This window comes from Triticum urartu, chromosome 5A (genome assembly GCF_056163025.1).
Source record: "Triticum urartu cultivar PI428250 chromosome 5A, HENAU_Tu73, whole genome shotgun sequence".
NCBI classification, from domain to species: Eukaryota; Viridiplantae; Streptophyta; class Magnoliopsida; order Poales; family Poaceae; genus Triticum; species Triticum urartu.
In genome coordinates this window covers 308,832,562-308,849,738 of record NC_141877.1, presented here as the reverse complement: position 1 = coordinate 308,849,738, position 17,177 = coordinate 308,832,562, and positions in this window count along the sequence as shown.

Here is a 17,177-nt window from a genome sequence, read left to right as displayed (position 1 = left end):
GCCTTTCTTCGTTAAACCGGCAGAGGAACTATTTCACCGGTTTGTATTTAGGATCCACATTAAGTGTGTGCTCAGCGAGTTGCCTCAGTACACCTGGCATGTCAGAAGGTTTCCATGCGAAAATGTCCTGATTCTCATGGATGAACTCGATGAGCGTGCCTTCCTATTTCAGATCCAAGTTGGCACTGATGCTAAACTTCTTGGACAAATCGCCAGGTACGAAATCAACAAGCTTAGTCTCTGCTGCCGATTTGAACTTCAGGGCCGGATCATGCTCCGTAGTTGGCTTCTTCAACGGAGTCATGTCCGCCGGATCAACATTGTCTTTATAGTACTTCAACTCCTCGGTGGCACAAACCGACTCTGCATAAGCCGCATCTCCTTCCTCGCATTCCAAAGCGATTTTGCGGCTTCCATGAACCGTTGTTGTCCCCTTGTGACCCGGCATCTTGAGCTGCAAATATACATAACAGGGCCGAGCCATAAACTTGGCGTATGTCGGTCGCCCAAACAGGGCATGATATGGACTTTGGATTTTCACCACCTCAAACGTTAATGTCTCCGACCTGGAATCATGATCATCCCCAAAGGCCACTTCCAGAGCTATCTTACCAATGGGATATGCTGATCTGCCTGGCACTACACCATGGAATACTGTATTAGACGGTTTGAGATTCTTATCTGTTAGCCCCATACGTCGGAAGGTCTCATAGTACAGGATGTTAATACTGCTCCCTCCATCCATGAGCACCTTGGTAAACTTATAACCTCCCACCTGAGGCGCCACCACCAGAGCCAACTGACCCGGATTATCGACCTGGGGTGGGTGATCTTCTCTGCTCCATATGATCGACTGTTCAGACCAACGTAGATAACGGGGTATGGCCGGTTCAACAGAGTTGACTGCGCGCCTCTGAACCTTCTGGTCTTGCTTGTCCAAGCTAGTGGTAAAGACATGGTACTACTGTCCACCACTCAACTGCTTTGGGTTGCTCTTGTAACCCGACTACTGCTGCTGCTGTTGGTTGTAACCACCCTGGTTGTTCCGATTATTTTGACCATTATTTCCGCCCGAATTACCATTAAACCCTGAACCGGAACTTCCTCCACCGTAACCCGGCCCGGACCCTGAGCCATCGCCAGATTCGCGATCATACCGGAAATTATTAGAATTCTTGAACTCCTGCATAATAAAGCAATCCTTCCAAAGGTGGTTTGCTGGTTCCTCCTTCATCCCATGTTTTGGACAGGGCTGGCTTAGCAGATAGTTTAGGCGGTTTGGGTTAGGGTTGGGCGCCCCACTACGATTTCTTGGCCTACCCTTGCGTCGCTGGCCATTGTTCTGTGTGTTGGTATTAGCCACAAAGTCCATGTTACCGTCCGCTTTACGCTTGCCTCCTCCGCCATTGCCTACCCAATGATGCTGCTGACCTTTGGAGCTGTTGTTCTTCTTTCCCTTCCCTGTCTTGTCATCATCAGATTCGGGATCCTTGGTGCTATCAGAATCAGCATATTTCACCAAAGCGGCCATGAGAGTCCCCATGTCGGTGCAATGACGCTTCATCCGTCCCAACTTCAGCTTCAGGGGTCCAAACCGGCAGTTGCCCTCTAGGGTTAATGCTGCGGTGTCAGCGTTGATGCGGTTTGAGGAGTGCAACACTTGTGAAACCCGGCGCACCCAATGAGTCGTTGATTCTCCTTCCTCCTGGATGCATGCAGCTAAGTCCACTATCGACATAGGCTGTTTACAGGTATCTTTGAAATTGCTGATAAACCAGGCCCGTAATTGGGCCCATGAACTGATAGAATTAGCCGGTAATCTTTTTAACCAAGTACGGGCCGTTCCTTCGAGCATCATGGTGAAGTATTTTGCACACGCCGCGTCATCCACATCGAGCATCTCCATGGCCATCTCATAGCTCTCCACCCATGTCTCTGGAGGTTGATCCGCCGTGTAATTTGGTACCTTGCGCGGGCCTTTGAAATCCTTGGGCAGGCGCACGTTACGTAAAGCGGGGATAAGGCAAGGCACCCCCAAAGAACTGGAAGTAACACCAGGTTCGGTCAAGGTGGTTGGATGAACCGGCGTGAGCTGCTGAGCCTGATGCTGTGCGGCTAACTCGGCCTCCCTGTGCGCGCGGGCCCGGTCCACCACTCCCTGAGCATCATCAGCACCACCCGCTGGGTTGTTGTCCCGGGGTGCCCCACGTTGTTCATTACTCGACACTGTCGGTTCATCCATATGTCTGTTATAGCTCCGGCTTGGACGAGGGGTCGAGTGGATCCGGTCGCGGCTGTACGAGTATGCTTCCTGTTGGGCCAAAGCGGTCCTCAGAAGTTCCTTGACCCGCCGTGTCTCTACTGCCTGCGGCGAGTCACCTTCAATTGGAATGGCCTCCAGCCGTGCAGCAGCTGCAACAAGATTGTCCATTGGGTTGGATTAGTGACCCGGGGGTGTTAAAGCAGCCTGAGGTACAACGGTGTTTTGACGAGGCGGATCGATCTGACAAGGCTGAACCGGTGCACCGGTCCCAGGGGCTTCTGCCCGGTTCCCCTCCAGCGGATTGCCGGCTCTTGGCCCTGGAGCGTTGAAAAGGTCTCTGGCCTCGAAAACCGGAGGTAAGCGGGATTGGTGCTTCCTCCTCATGACTTCATGTGATGCGCTCTGGTCTAACATAAGCCTGTAGGCCTGTGCGTCTAAAGCAGTCCGCTCTGCGGCCATCCTGGTGTCCTCAGCCGCCAGATCCGCTTTGGCCTGGGTGATTTGTTCCTTTACCCTTGCAATCTCCGTATTGTGAACGTCCTGATCTGGCGGATTAACTTCCGCCATAAGCACAGCCAATGCATCAAATAGCTCTGATAGAACCTGAGCCGGCGGGCGCACAGGGCCTCCTGCCCCGGCGGCCGTCGCTGCTGCTGAACCGGAAATTGTCGCCGCAGCTGTCGAAGAATGAAGCGTTGCTTGTGTTCCGGCCATGAATATTCCAACCCGGTTGGGCAGATCGGAGGGGTCCGGAATACTGTCGCCATCGGAATAGCTCCCAATCCGGCCATCTTGTAGCTGATAAAGAGATTCGGTTTCTCCGGTCGAAGATTCGTCACCGGAACAAATGACAGTCGCCCCGCGAAATCCCGATCCATCCTCATGACTTCCTCCATGGATGACTCCCACGAAGGCATGCTTCATGGCCGGTTTAACCCGGGCGGATTGCGCACGCTGAGCCGTCTCGACAAGGTCGGTGCAGATGTCCGGCTCAGGGCCCGATTCACCGATCTTACCAATGAAAACGTGAATGCTACCAAAGGGGACCCGGTACCCGTACTCAACTGAGCCGGCCTCGGGGCCCCAGCCTGCGTCATCGATGTAGAGCCTGCCGCGACGACTCTTAGTCATCCGGCCTACAGCATAGCCCTCGAGTCCTTCAAAGCGGCCCTCCAAGAACCGGAAACCATCGTGCGATAGCCCCACGGTGGGCGCCAACTGTCGTGGTTTTGTCACGGCAGATGTCCTAGAGAAAGGACTTAGTCGTGGAGCCATCGCGACGGGTTAGCTTGAAGGGGTTAAAGCGGACACAAGGACGCAAGAGAGTTTATACTAGTTCGGCCCCTTCAAGGAAGGTAAAAGCCTACGTCTAGTTGTGATGGAATTGATGGGGTTTCGATGACTAGGGAGGAAACAAGCTTCGCCTATGTCTCGAGTTGTTGTCTGTCGTCCTTGAACCGCCGCCAGGTCGCCCCCTTATATACACGGGTGATGCCCGCCGGTTCAGAGAGTCCCAACACCGGTTCATACTCGTATCTGGGTTGGTCCCTCCTTGTTCCTAACTTACAGTACAAGTATATGCACAAACGTCGATGTACGGCTACAGGTTGTAAACCGACTACGGGCCCTAGGCCTTTATCTGCCTCTTTAGGCTTTAACACCATTGATCTACTGATGAAGTTAATCCGGCCCAGGTAGGCCGGTTTATGCCCAGTAGTAATATCCCCAACAGCTAGCAATGATGGAAAGGTGAGAGTGCGTATAATCCATGGACTCAACATTAGTCATAAATAACTCACATACTTATTGCAAAAATCTACAAGTCATCAAAAACCAAGCATTACGCGCATGCTCCTAGGGGGATATATTGGTAGGAAAAGACCATCGCTCGTCCCCGACCGGCACTCATAAGGAAGACAATCAAATAACACCTCATGTTTCAAATTTTTTACACAACGTTTACCATACGTGCATGCTACGGGACTTGCAAACTTCAACACAAGTATTCCTCAAATTCACAACTACCCAACTAGCACAACTTTGATATCAGTATCTCCATATCTCAAAACAATCATCAAGTATCAAACTTCTCTTAGTATTCAATGCACTTATATGAAAGTTTTTATTATATTCCTCTTGGATGCCCATCATATTAGGACTAATTTCATAACCAAAGAAAATTACCATGCTATTCTAAAGACTCACAAAATAATATAAGTGAAGCATGAGAGTTCATCTATTTCTAAAAAATAAAACCACCACCGTGCTCTAAAAGGATATAAGTGAAGCACTAGAGAAAATGACAAACTACTCCGAAAGATATAAGTGAAGATCAATGAGTAGTCGAACAATTATGCAACTATATGAAGACTCTCTAACATTTAATAATTTCAGATCTTGGTATTTTATTCAAACATCAAGCAAAAAAATGAAATAAAATGACGCTCCAAGCAAAACACATATCATGTGGTGAATAAAAATATAGCTCCAAGTAAAGTTACTGATGAACGAAGACGAAAGAGGGGATCCCTTCCGGGGCATCCCCAAGCATAGGATTTTGGTTGTCCTTGAATATTACTTTGGGGTGCCTTGGGCATCCCCAAGATTAGGCTCTTGCCACTCCTTATTCCATAGTCCATCGAATCTTTACCCAAAACTTGAAAACTTCACAACACAAAACTTAACAGAAAACTCGTAAGGTCCATTAGCGAAAGAAAACAAAACACCACTTCAAGGTACTATAATGAACTCATTATTTATTTATATTGGTGTTAAACCTACTGTATTCCAACTTCTCTATGGTTTATAAACTCTTTTACTAGCCATAGATTCATCAAAATAAGCAAACAACACACGAAAAACAGAATCTGTCAAAAACAGAACAGTTTGTAGTAATCTGAATCAAACGTATACTTCTGGAACTCATAAAAATCTCAAATAAATTGCTGGACGTGAGGAATTTATCTATTAATAATCTGAAAAATAATTAACTAAATATCACTCTCCAAATAAAAATGGCAGCAATTCTCGTGAGCGCTAAAGTTTCTGTTTTTTACAGCATGATCGCAAAGACTTCACCCAAGTCTTCCCAAAGGTTCTACTTGGAACAAGCACTAATTAAAACATAAAACCACATCTAAACAGAGGCTAGACAAATTATTTATTACTAAACAGGAGAAAAAAGCAAGGAACAAAAATAAAGTTGGGTTGCCTCCCAACAAGCGCTATCGTTTAATGCCCCTAGCTAGGCATGATGATTTCAATGATGCTCACATAAAGGATTGAAACATAAAGAGAGCATCATGACGAATATGACTAGCACATTTAAGCCTAACCCACTTCCTATGCATAGGGATTTTGTGAGAAAACAACTTATGGGAACGAGAATCAACTTGCATAGGAAGGTAAAACAAGCATAACTTCAAAACTTTAAGCACATAGAGAGAAAACTTGATATTATTGCAATTCCTACAAGCATATGTTCCTCCCTCATAATAATTTTCAGTAGAATCATGAATGAATTCAACAATATAACCAGCACCTAAATCATTCTTTTCATGATCTACAAGCATAGAAAATTTACTACTCTCCACATAAGCAAAATTCTTCTCAATCGGAATAGTGGGAGTATCATAAGAGACTCGAATACTATAAATTGTTTCCACATTAAAAGAGTAGCGTTCATAAAAAGGGTAATCATAATCATGACAAGTTTTATAAATATAATCATCACTACTTTTTATAGCATATGTATCATCACAATAATTATCATAAGTAGCAACTTTGTTCTCATCATAATCGATTGAAACCTCTTCCAAGATAGTGGAATCATCACTAAATAAAGCCATGACCTCTCCAAATCCACTTTCATAATTATCATAATAAGATTCAACATCCTCCAAAATAGTGGGATCATTACTTGCTAAAGTTGACACTCTTCCAAACCCACTTTCATCAATATAATCATCATAAGTAGGAGGCATGCTATCATCATTATAAATTTGCATATCAAAACTTGGGGGACAAAAAATATCATCTTCATCAAACATAGCTTCCCCAAGCTTGTAGCTTTGCATATCATTAGCATCATGGATATTCAAGGAATTCATACTAACAACATTGCAAGCATGCTAATTATTCAAATATTTAGTGCCAAACATTTTAATGCATTCTTCTTCTAGCACTTGAGCAAAATTATCGGAATCCTTATTTTCATGATAGATATTAAAAAGATGAAGCATATGAGGTATCCTCAATTCCATTTTTTATAATTTTCTTTTATAAACTAAACTAGTGATAAAACAAGAAACTAAAAGACTCGATTGCAAGATCTAAAGATATACCTTCAAGCGCTAACCTCCCCGGCAATGGCGCCAGAAATGAGCTTGATGTCTACTACGCAACCTTCTTCTTGTAGACGTTGTTGGGCCTCCAAGTGCAGAGGTTTGTAGGATAGTAGCAAATTTCCCTCAAGTGGATGACCTAAGGTTTATCAATCCGTAGGAAGCGTAGGATGAAGATGGTCTCTCTCAAGCAACCCTGCAACCAAATAACAAAGAGTCTCTTGTGTCCCCAACACACCCAATACAATGGTAAGTTGTATAGGTGCACTAGTTCAGCGAAGAGATGGTGATACAAGTGCAATATGGATGGTAGATAATAGTTTTTGTAATCTGAAAATATAAAAACAGCAAGGTAACTAATGATAAAAGTGAGCATAAATGGTATTGCAATGCGTTGAAACAAGGCCTAGGGTTCATACTTTCACTAGTGCAAGTTCCCTCAACAATAATAACATAATTGGATCACATAACTATCCCTCAACATGCAACAAAGAGTCACTCCAAAGTCACTAATAGCGGAGAACAAACGAAGAGATTATGGTAGGGTATGAAACCACCTCAAAGTTATTCTTTCCAATCAATCCGTTGGGCTATTCCTATAAGTGTCACAAACAACCATAGAGTTCGTACTAGAATAACACCTTAAGACACAAATCAACCAAAACCCTAATGTCACCTAGATACTCCAATGTCACCTCAAGTATCCGTGGGTATGATTATACGATATGCATCACACAATCTCAGATTCATCTATTCAACCAACACATAGAACTTCAAAGAGTGCCCCAAAGTTTCTACCGGAGAGTCAAGACAAAAACGTGTGCCAACCCCTATGCATAGGTTCATGGGCAGAACCCGCAAGTTGATCACCAAAACATACATCAAGTGAATCACGTGATATCCCATTGTCACCGCAGATACGCACGGCAAGACATACATCAAGTGTTCTCAAATCTTTTAAAGACTCAATCCGATAAGATAACTTCAAAGGGGAAACTCAATCCATCACAAGAGAGTAGAGGGGGGAGAAAACATCATAAGATCCAACTATAATAGCAAAGCTCGCGATACATCAAGATCGTATCACCTCAAGAACACGAGAGAGAGAGAGAGATCAAACACATAGCCTACTCATGGTTTAAGCAACTTGATCATGAACATGTTGCACAAGCTTGGGAGAGAATGAAATTAATGATACGTAATTACCCTACTCATGGTTTAAATTTATGGATGATTATACAAAACTTTTATGCCGGATTGAATTTTGCTTCTAGAAATATTTTAGATTCGTCCGCGGGAGGCACTTTTATGGAAATCACTTTAGGAGAAGCTAATAAACTCCTAGATGATATTATGGTTAGTTATTCTCAATGGCATACTGAAAGATCTACTAATACAAAAGGTGCATGCGATAGAAGAAATTAATGTTTTGAGTGGAAAGATGGATGAACTTGTGAAATTATTTGCTAATAAGAGTGTTTCTTCTAATCCTAATGATATGCCCTTGTATACTTTGATTGAGAATAATAATGAATCTATGGATGTGAATTTTGTTGGTAGGAACAATTTTGGTAACAACGCATATAGAGGAAATTTTAATCCTAGGCCTTACCCTAGTAATCCCTATAATAATTATGGTAATTCCTACAACAATTCTTAATGAAATTATAATAAGATGCCCTCTGATTTTGAATCTAATATTAAAGAATTTATTACTTCGCAAAAAAAATTTAACGCTATGATTGAAGAAAAATTGCTTAAGATTGATGATTTGGCTCGGAACGTTGATAGAATTGCTCTTGATGTTGATTCTTTGAAACTTAGATCTATTCCACCTAAGCATGATATCAATGAGTCTCTCAAATACATGAGAATTTCCATTGATGAGTGCAAAGAAAGAACCGCTAGGATGCGTGCTAAGAAAGATGCCTTTATAGAGTGTGTTCTTCTAGTTGCTATGAAAATAAAGATGAAGATCTAAAAGTTATTGATGTGTCCCCTATTAAATCTTTGTTTTGCAATATGAATCTTGATAATTATGGGACTGAATATGATCCACCTTTACCTAGAAGGCGTTCCAAGAATTCGAAATTTGTTGATCTTGATGCTAAATTTGATAAAAGTGGGATTGAAGAAATTAAAACCCTAGATGTTGCTAACCCACTATTATGGATTTCAAGGAATTTAACTATGAAAATTGCTCTTTGATTGATTGTATTTCCTTGTTGCAATCCATGCTAAATTCTCCTCATGCTTATAGTCAAAATAAAGTGTTTACTAAACATATCGTTGATGTCTTGATGCAATCTTATGAAGAAAAACTTGAATTGGAAGTTTCTATCCCTAGAAAACTTTATGATGAGTGGGAACCAACTATTAAAATTAAAATTAAAAATCATGAATTCTGTGCTTTATGTGATTTGGGTGCTAGTGTTTCCACGATTCCAAAGACTTTGTGTGATTTGTTAGGTTTCCGTGATTTTGATGATTGCTCTCTAAACTTGCACCTTGCGGATTCCACTATTAAGAAACCTATGGGAAGAATTAATGATGTTCTTATTGTTGCAAATAGGAATTATGTGCCCATAGATTTTATTGTTCTTGACATAGATTGCAATCCTTCATGTCCTATTATTCTTGGTAGACCTTTCCTTAGAACGATTGGTGCAATTATTGATATGAAGGAAGGAAATATTAGATTCCAATTTCCATTAAGTAAATGCATGGAACACTTTCCTAGAAATAAGATTAAATTAACTTATGAATATATTATGAGAGCCACTTATGGATTGCCTACCAAAGATGGCAATACCTAGATCTATTCATGATTGTTATGCCTAGCTAGGGGCGTTAAACGATAGCGCTTGTTGGGAGGCAACCCAATTTTATTTTTATTCCTTGCTTTTTGATCCTGTTTAGTAATAAATAATTTATCTAGACTATGTTTCGGTTGTGTTTTTTGTGTTTAATTAGTGTTTGTGCCAAGTAGAACCGTTGGGAAGACTTGGGGAAAGTCTTGTTGAACTTGCTGTAAAAAACAGAAACTTTAGCGCTCACGAGAACTGCTGTCATTTTTATTTGGAGAGTGATATTTAGTTAATTATTTTTTCAGATTATTAATAGATAAATTACTCACGTCCATATATTTATTTTAGAATTTTTGGGGTTACAGATCTTGCGCTAGCTACAGATTACTACAGACTATTCTGTTTTTGATAGATTCTGTTTTTCGTGTGTTGTTTGCTTATTTTGATGAATCAATGGCTAGTAAAATAGTTTATAAACCATAGAGAAGTTGGAATACAGTAGGTATAACACCAATATAAATAAAGAATGAGTTCATTACAGTACCTTGAAGTGATCTTTTATTTTTCTTTCGCCAACGGAGCTCACGAGATTTTCTACTTTAAGTTTTGTCTTGTGAAGTTTTCAAGTTTTGGGTAAAGATTTGATGGATTATGGAACAAGGAGTGGCAAGAGCCTAAGCTTGGGGATGCCCATGGCACCCCCAAGATAATCTAAGGACACCTAAAAGCCAAAGCTTGGGGATGCCCCGGAAGGCCTCTTTCGTCTACTTCTATCGGTAACTTTACTTGGAGCTATATTTTTATTTACCACATGATATGTGTTTTGCTTGGAGCATCTTGCATGATTTGAGTATTTGCTTGTTAGTTTACAACAATCATCCTTTCTGTACACACCTTTTGAGAGAGCCATACATGATTTGGAATTTGTTAGAATACTCTATGTGCTTCGCTTATATCTTTTGAGTTATATAATTTTGCTCTAGTACTTCACTTATATCTTTTAGTGCACGATGGTGGATTTGTTTTATAGAAACTATTGATCTCTCATGCTTCACTTAGATTATTTTGAGAGTCTTAAATAGCATGGTAATTTGCTTAAAATCTTAATATGCTTGGTATACAAGATTAATAATAAAACTTTCTTATGAGTGTGTTGAATACTATGATAAGTTTGATACTTGATAATTGTTTTGAGATATAGAGATGGTGATATTAAAGTCATGGTAGTTGAGTAGTTGTGAATTTGATAAATACTTGTGTTGAAGCTTGTGGTTCCCGTAGTATGCACGTATGGTGAATCGTTATGTGATGAAGTAGGAGCATGATTTATTATTGATTGTCTTCCTTATGAGTGGCGGGCGGGGACGAGCGATGGTCTTTTCCTACCAATCTGTCCCCCTAGGAGCATGCGCGTAATACTTTGCTTTGATAACTTATAGATTTTTGCAATAAGTATATGAGTTCTTTATGACTAATGTTGAGTCCATGGATTATACGCACCCTCACCCTTCCACCTTTGCTAGCCTCTCTAATACCGCGCACCTTTCGCCGGTATCATACACCCACCATATACCTTTCTCAAAACAGCCACCATACCTACCTATTATGGCATTTCCATAGCCATTCCGAGATATATTTCCATGCAACTTTCCACCATTCCGTTTATTATGACACACTCCATCATTGTCATATTGCTTAGCATGATCATGTAGTTGACATCGTATTTGTGGCAAAGCCACCATTCATAATTCTTTCATACATGTCACTCACGAGTCATTGCATATCCCGCTACACCGCCGGAGGCATTCACACAGAGTCATATTTTGTTCTAAGTATCGAGTTGTAATTGTTGAGTTGTAAGAAAAATAAAAGTGTGATGATCATCATTATTAGAGCATTGTCCCAGTGAGGAAAGGATGATGGAGACTATGATTCCCCCACAAGTCGGGATGAGACTCCGGACGAAAAATAAATAAAAGAGGCCAAAGAATCCAAAATAAAAAAAGGAGAAAGAAAAGAGGCCATAAAAAAGACAAAAGGCCCAAATAAAAAAATGAGAGAAAAAGAGAGAAGGGACAATGTTACTATCCTTTTACCACACTTGTGCTTCAAAGTAGCACCATGATCTTCATAGTAGAGAGTCTCTCATGTTATCACTTTCATATACTAGTGGGAATCTTTCATTATAGAACTTGTCCTGTATATTCCAATGATGGGCTTCCTCAAATTGCCCTAGGTCTTCATGAGCAAGCAAGTTGGATGCACACCCACTTAGTTTGTTTTTGAGATTTCATATACTTATAGCTCTAGTGCATCCGTTGCATGGCAATCCCTACTCACTCACATTGATATCTATTGATGGGCATCTCCATAGCCCGTTGATACGCCTAGTTGATGTGAGACTATCTTTCCCTTTTTGTCTTCTCCACAACCACCATTCTATTCCACCTATAGTGCTATATCCATGGCTCACGCTCATGTATTGTGTGAAAATTGAAAAAGTTTTGAGAATGTCAAAAGTATGAAACAATTGCTTGGCTTGTCATCGGGGTTGTGCATGATTTAAATATTTTGTGTGGTGAAGATAGAGCATAGCCAGACTATATGATTTTGTAGGGATAACTTTCTTTAGCCATGTTATTTTGAGAAGACATAATTGCTTTGTTAGTATGCTTGAAGTATTATTATTTTTATGTCAATATGAACTTTTGTCTTGAATCTTTCGGATCTGAATATTCATACCACAATTAAGAAGAATTACATTAAAATTATGCCAAGTAGCACTCCGCATCAAAAATTCTATTTTTATCATCTACCTACTCGAGGACGAGCAGGAATTAAGCTTGGGGATGCTTGATACGTCTCCAACGTATCTATAATTTTTGATTGCTCCATGCTATATTATCTACTCTTTTGGACATTATTGGGCTTTATTATCCACTTTTATATTATTTTTGGGACTAACCTATTAACCGGAGGCCCAGCCTAGAATTGTTGTTTTTTGCCTGTTTTAGGGTTTCGAAGAAAAGGAATATCAAACGGAGTCCAAACGGAATGAAACCTTCGGGAACGTGATTTTTAGGGAGATTATGATCCGGGAGACTTGGACCCTACGTCAAGAAAGAAAACATGAGGGCACGAGGTAGGGGTCGCGCCCACCCCCACCAGGCGCGCCCTCCACCCTCGTGGGCCCCCTGTTGCTCCACCGACGTACTCCTTCCTCCTATATATACCTACGTACCCCCAAACGATCAGATACGGAGCCAAAACCCTAATTTCACCGCCGTAACTTTCTGTATCCACAAGATCCCTTCTTAGGGCCTGTTCCGGAGCTCCGTCGGAGGGGGCATCGATCACGGAGGGCTTCTACATCAACACCATAGCCTCTCCGATGAAGTGTGAGTAGTTTACCTCAGACCTACGGGTCCATAGTTAGTAGCTAGATGGCTTCTTCTCTCTTTTTGGATCTCAATACAATGTTCTCCCCCTTTCTTGTGGAGATCTATTCGATGTAATCTTCTTTTTGCGGTGTGTTTATTGAGACCGATGAATTGTGGGTTTATGATCAAGTCTATCTATGAATAATATTTGAATCTTCTCTGAATTCTTTTATGTATGATTGGTTATCTTTGCAAGTCTCCTCGAATTATCAGTTTGGTTTGGCCTACTAGGTTGATCTTTCTTGCAATGGGAGAAGTGCTTAGCTTTGGGTTCAATCTTACGGTGTCCTTTCCCGGTGACAATAAGGGAAGCAAGGCATGTATTGTCTTGTTGCCATCGAGGATAACAAGATGGGGTTTTCTTCATATTGCATGAGTCTATCCCTCTACATCATGTCATCTTGCTTAAGGCGTTACTCTGTTTTCATGAACTTAATACTCTAGATGCATGCCGAATAGCGGTCGATGAGTGGAGTAATAGTAGTAGATGCAGGCAGGAGTCGGTCTACTTGTCTCGGACGTGATGCCTATATACATGATCATACCTAGATATTCTCATAACTATTCTCAATTCTGTCAATTGCTCAACAGTAATTTGTTCACCCACCGTGGAATACTTATGCTCTCGAGAGAAGCCACTAGTGAAACCTATGGCCCCCGGGTCTATCTTTATCATATTAATCTCCTACTACTTAGTTATTTCCTTTGCTTTTTACTTTGCCTTTATTTTACTTTGCATCTTTATCATAAAAATACCAAAAATATTATCTTATCATATCTATCAGATCTCACTCTCATAAGTGGCCCTATAGGGATTGACAGCCCCTATTTGTGTTGGTTGCGAGGATTTATTTGTTTTGTGCAGGTGCGAGGGACTCGCGCGTAGCGTCCTACTGGATTGATACCTTGGTTCTCAAAAACTAAGGGAAATACTTACGCTACTTTGCTGCATCATCCCTTCCTCTTCAGGGAAAACCAACGCAGTGCTCAAGAGGTAGCAACCGACACATATTGTATTGTTTCCATCAAGGATAACAAGCTGGGGTTTTCATCATATTGCTTGAGTTTGTCCCGCTACATCATGTCATCTTGCTTAAAGCGTTACTCTGTTCTTATGAACTTAATACTCTAGATGCAGGCAAGAGTCGGTTGATGTGTGGTAGGTGCAGGCAGGAGTCAGTCTACTTGATATGGACGCGATGCCTATATTCATGATCATTGCCTTAGATATCGTCATAACTTTGCGCTTTTCTATCAATTGCTCGGCAGTAATTTGTTCACCCGTCGTAATATTTTCTATCTTGAGAGAAGCCTCTAGTGAAACCTATGGCCCCCGGGTCTATTTTCCATCATATAAGTTTCCGATCTACAATTTTAGTTTCCTATTTACTTTCTTTGCAATCTTTTACTTTCCGTTCCATAAACCAAAAATACCAAAAATATTACTTTACCGTTTATCCATCTATATCATATCTCACTTTGCAAATAACCGTGAAGGGATTGACAACCCCTTTATCGCATTGGGTGCAAGTTGGTGTTTGTTTGTGCAGGTATTCGGTGGCTTGTGCGTTGTCTCTTACTAGATTGATACCTTGGTTCTCAAAACTGAGGGAAATACTTAATCTACTGTGCTGCATCACCCTTTCCTCTTCAAGGTAAAAACCAACGCAAGCTTAAGAGGTAGCACACCACACCACCCTGCAGTGCACCGAGACGAGCAATGTGATAGGGAAAGAAAGAAAAGGAAAACAAAGAAAGCAAAAGATCTATCCAATTCTAGTTTTGGTAACATCACACCAACCATGGTTAAAAGTAATGGTCTACAAATTGGAATCAATCCAATCTTTTAAGATACTTAAGTTCTTCTGTTTCACTCTATGTTCAAGGAGAGGAAGATCTTTCTTCAACAGGTATTTCCAAGTGTCCAAGCAGTGATCTTATTTTCTATACACCTTTCCATTTCTTTGAATCCAAACATCATGTCTTCAAAAGTGGAAGTTCCTCTAAGTTTATTTGGAATGATGGATGTCTAGCAATATGGAGCATAGGTGTAGTCCCACAATAGGTGCAAGGATGTTTCTTCAGATCTTTCATTGCAGAAAACACAATCATAACACTCCAAATGCATGCCTTTTCAACATATTGTGTTCGCTCTATCATGAAGTAAGAGCCAAAAAAATCTTAAGCCTTATTCTGTCGTCGCATTTCTAGAGCCCCTGAAATAGTTTATGATGTTTAGTGTCCCCAATTAAAGCAAGGTACCTCTTCATAGAAGAATATTTTTTTTTCACATGGTGAGCACCGTCTGTCTTGAATATCATGGTTATAGTCTTGTTCCAAAGGAGCAAGAAGTTCTTCAACCCGCAGAACAGCTTGTGCTGAAAGAGGGGTGTGGAAGTGTTTGGAGATGTTAGCATTTCTCAATAGGGAGGCCAATGTCTGGTTGTTGTCCTTAGCAAAGAGTGAATCTCAGGAAGCTTTTGAATCAGTAGTGTGTCCAACCAAGTATCATGGAGAGCAACACAGACATTGGATCAGCTTGAGATTTACTATCATGGAGGCGGCGACATTTCCTAGGAAGCTGGCTAGTATAGTAACTCTCCCAAATTAATTTCACCCAAGGGAAATTGTTTCTATTAAAGAACTTGTGCAAGTTTTTCAACAATAGAGGTTTACTATCAACAACCAAATGAAGATTGCCCAAACACCATTTTTCTCTGGGTTGACAAACCTTCTTCCAAGCAATGAGAGCTGTACCAGACTCTTCTTGTTTATATTTCTGCCAAAAAAATGTCTAAGATATATTTTGATCCATTTCGATAACTTCGCCCACATGCCCCTCACGAGCGTCGACCAGTTGCCCATCCTCATTAAGCACGAGAATGCAACGAGCATCACCTCATCGAACAAGGATGCGGGGCGATAAATCAATAGCCCCGCCGCACAGAGGTCAAAGATGAATATTGTCGCTTAGCGTGCGTCGCACGAAACAGCGGCTTTAGATTCATGCTTCATTCCCTCACCCTAAGGGCAACTCGAACCGATCCCCTATCCATCGGTAGAGGAGGATAAATTCAGCTATCCTCCTCTAACGCGCACCTAGCCGATCCCCAATAGCCGTTAGCGGAGGATAAATTATCATCCAGTGCCTATCCCACCCCTATTTTTACCCCCACGGTTACCACTCGGAGCAAAAGCTCGTGCCTCTCTATCGCCTCTTCCACACCGCTGCCTCTTCGCTGTTGATCGCCCCGGCCCCTGCCGCTATTGCGTTGCCTCCCTTGGTCCTTCTGTCCGGCGCCTAGTCCATTCGTCCGTCGTCGCCAAAATTGAGGTGAAACGTCGCCGCCTCGCCATAGCCGATTCATCGGATTGATTCATTTTTTCTTCTCTTTTGTGGCCACCGCTTCCTGACCTTGCTTTCGCTCTGCTCCAGGTCATTTTCACGCTTCGCCACCCGCCGGTTTGACCGAAATGACGACGGCTGGTCGGTGCATCACAACTGCACCGGAAGTGTTCGACGAATTGCTCAGGTGAGTTTTTTCGTTCTTTTTTTTTGAATCGAGCCGTTTGGATTGAACCTAGCCATTTGAATTGTAGATGAAGAGGTTGAGGGAGATGGTCTTCGAAGACTCGTCATCATCCAAAGAGGAAGAAGACGGCGAAGACTTTGAAACCGTTTTAGGCATGATTTTCAATGATGATATTTGGCCCCCTAGGAGAGGATCGTAGTTCGGACACATACACATCAACCGTGATAGAGCGCAGGGCCATGCCAAGATCACGAGAGACTACTTTGCTCCGAAGCGAACATATCCAGAGAAGTACTTTTGCCGGCGCTTTCGGATGCACACACGTCTTTTTCTGACCATTGCAAAAGTCATTGAGAAGTATGATGATTGGTTCAAGCTCTACAGAAATGCAAGTGGATAGATAAGGGCAAGCCCTCCGATGAAGTGCATTCCGTACGTTCGAGTATTGTCATATGGGTGCTCGGCCGATGCTGTTGATGACTATGTCCGCATTGGTGAAGGCACAATCTTGGAGGCCATTCAAAGGTCCACAAAAATAGTGATTGATGTCTTTGGACCTGAGTACTTGAGATCCTCCACCGAGGAAGACACACAGGGGCTATTGACCGAGAGTGAAGCAAGAGGATGGCCAGGGATGCTTGGATCACTTGACTGTATGCACTGGGCATGGAAAAAATTGTCCTGTAGGGCGGAAGGGTCACTACAACGATTATTCTTGAGGCAGTTGCATCGAAGGATGTTTGGATATGACATTCATTCTTTGGTTCGTCTGGGTCTCACAATGACTTGAA